Source organism: Polyodon spathula, unplaced genomic scaffold (genome assembly GCF_017654505.1).
Source record: "Polyodon spathula isolate WHYD16114869_AA unplaced genomic scaffold, ASM1765450v1 scaffolds_2855, whole genome shotgun sequence".
Classification (NCBI taxonomy): domain Eukaryota; kingdom Metazoa; phylum Chordata; class Actinopteri; order Acipenseriformes; family Polyodontidae; genus Polyodon; species Polyodon spathula.
Window position 1 is genome coordinate 1 of NW_024474320.1, and position 2,267 is coordinate 2,267.

The following is a 2,267-nucleotide window of genomic DNA, read 5'->3' on the forward strand; positions in this document are numbered from 1 at the left end:
ATTGTATCTACAGTGTCTTAACAGATGGAATGGACTTCACCAGGGTGAAAATAAAGAAGCTGAGAAACTAAGCGATCTGCAGGAGAAAGATAAGGGACTTGCAAGAGGGCTTTTATACTGTTGCTGCTGAGAAGTAAGAGCATGTTTTAAAAAACCAGTTGTCCATTTGAGTGCAGCCAGGTGTTCCTAACTCATTTCATGGCTCAATCATTAACTTCATGGCAAATTGCTTTACAATGTACTACTTGTCCAAGACAAAATATGTACTATCTAAATACTGTTTTTAAATTTTAGAACATTTTGTGGCTATCTGTGGATTTTGGGAAACACTGGACTAAAATACATGAAAATGTGCAGGCTTTTTCTTGGTAAGAAAATATGTAAATAATATTGTTATTCTTCAGCTTAGCGGAAAAGAGTACAATAGTACCCTTTTCAATAAGCCACTGCAAAGGCGCTGTTTTTAGTGAACTAACAAACCTGTAAAACAGAAAATCTAGCTAAATTATATATTTTTTAATTGCAGAAGTTATATTGGCTCATTTTAGTGGGTGCAAGTGGGTTTTGCTGCACATTGTAGCTAATTAGTTGAAGCCATAGTGTTCAAGCGCCACCATAGGCTCTCTGAAAGATTGAAGGTTTCAGGAATCACCACAGACATTTAGGTTTTGTCTGATAACAGTACATTGTAACGGAGAGAGTCCTATTTTAATGCATTAATGCATAAGTTGATGCAGTGTTTGCTCACGTTCAGATAATTACAATAAGGTCAACACAGTTTCTTTTTCTGTTTTTCAATGTTGAGACCTGTTTTTTGCTGGTTCATATTGTAATATTATAAAGTACACTTGGGTTTATTCTTGTTTCTCACAAATTAGGTTTCTTTTTCCGTGTACCTGCATGTACTATAAGTGTTGTATAATCTGAGTCAAAACTTGGTGTTAAGATCTTATTTTATTTTTGCAGGGGGCAGGGAATCACATTTTTTTTCAGCACACATCCCAATAATACACGTAAGTGGCACATTTTCCACATGCTTCTTCAAGGGACATACCTTAATAAAGGATCCATGACATGGTTCATATGTATTTACTCTTTCCTCTGCAGTGGATGCTGATCAAAGGGGAGAGTTGCTCTTGAAAAGAACAGAAGACTTGGGAAGAACATTTAGTACTGTGTCCAGCAACATGTTCTCATTTGGATACATTGGGCGCTTTCTCTTTACGTCAGTTGTGAAAAAACAGGTAGGCAACTCTAAGTAAAGTAGCAAAAGTAATATAATAGAAAATTGAGTATATTATAAATTGAGTAACATTGTCAGCTGAATCTGGAATTTATTAAACAAATTATATATGTGTAAAAAGTCTGACATGTATAAAAATACATTGTTTTAATTATTTTTTTTTACCTATGGTTTATCCTTTCAGCATTGTGTTTTCAGCTGTTATAGGTGTTTACATGTTTTACAAGTTGGTCTATTTAATACAGTGATACCTGCATCTTTGTTTCACACTAAATATGTTGTTAACCAAGAAGAGGCTCCCTGCAACAGTGCATGTAACTCACTTTAAAGATATCATTCAGTGATCCTGTCAGAAAGAATCTATAAACAATAAGAAATATGATCCCTTCATCACCCAATCACTGAGTATTATTATTGACTGATGAAGAGTTCCTGGTCATCATCATCTGGTACGGTCAGGAACATTGTAGCGTACCATTAATGGACAGGCCTTTACAGGCCCAATGCCTGCAGGAGTAATATTACCAATACCAATATTTTTGGAAAAGTGAGCCAAGGTGTCCAAAGGAGCAACTTCATGCAAACAGTGTTTTAATATGTGTGTGATGCCATGTATGTAAAGTTTTTTTCTGTTTTTTTTTTTTTAAGGGTGAACCCAGAGCTTTATATGTTTCTTCAGACCAGGGAGACACCTTCAATCAAGCACAGTTACCCTTGGCTACAATAGAACAGGTATCATTTTGTACACTCCCAAAAATGGTTTCTTAGTGTAACCTTAAGTTTCTGCTTAAGTTTTGTCTTTCTATTTCCCTTTCTCCTTCTGTGCATCAACAAAAGCTGAACTTAACAGCCAAGTGTTTTACACACTGACCAAAACCATCACATGTCAAAGGAACTGTGAATAATCTGCAGTACTTAACAATAGAAGTGCTTTTTTTGAACAACAAAGAATAACATGATTGTGTTCAGTGGCAATTTTTTGAAATCCCAATCCAGGCAGCAAATTAGTATGTCAATATGCACC

General features: G+C 35.4%; 1 long non-coding RNA gene across 1 annotated transcript; it reads left to right on the forward strand.

Annotated features, from left to right (window-relative positions):
* The first annotated feature begins 273 nt into the window (after positions 1-273).
* LOC121310928 lies at positions 274-1,990 on the forward strand. The gene is made up of 4 exons (XR_005948970.1): positions 274-368; positions 967-1,013; positions 1,108-1,244; positions 1,892-1,990. It is a non-coding gene; the product is annotated as an uncharacterized LOC121310928 (long non-coding RNA).
* Positions 1,991-2,267: the final 277 nt, after the last annotated feature.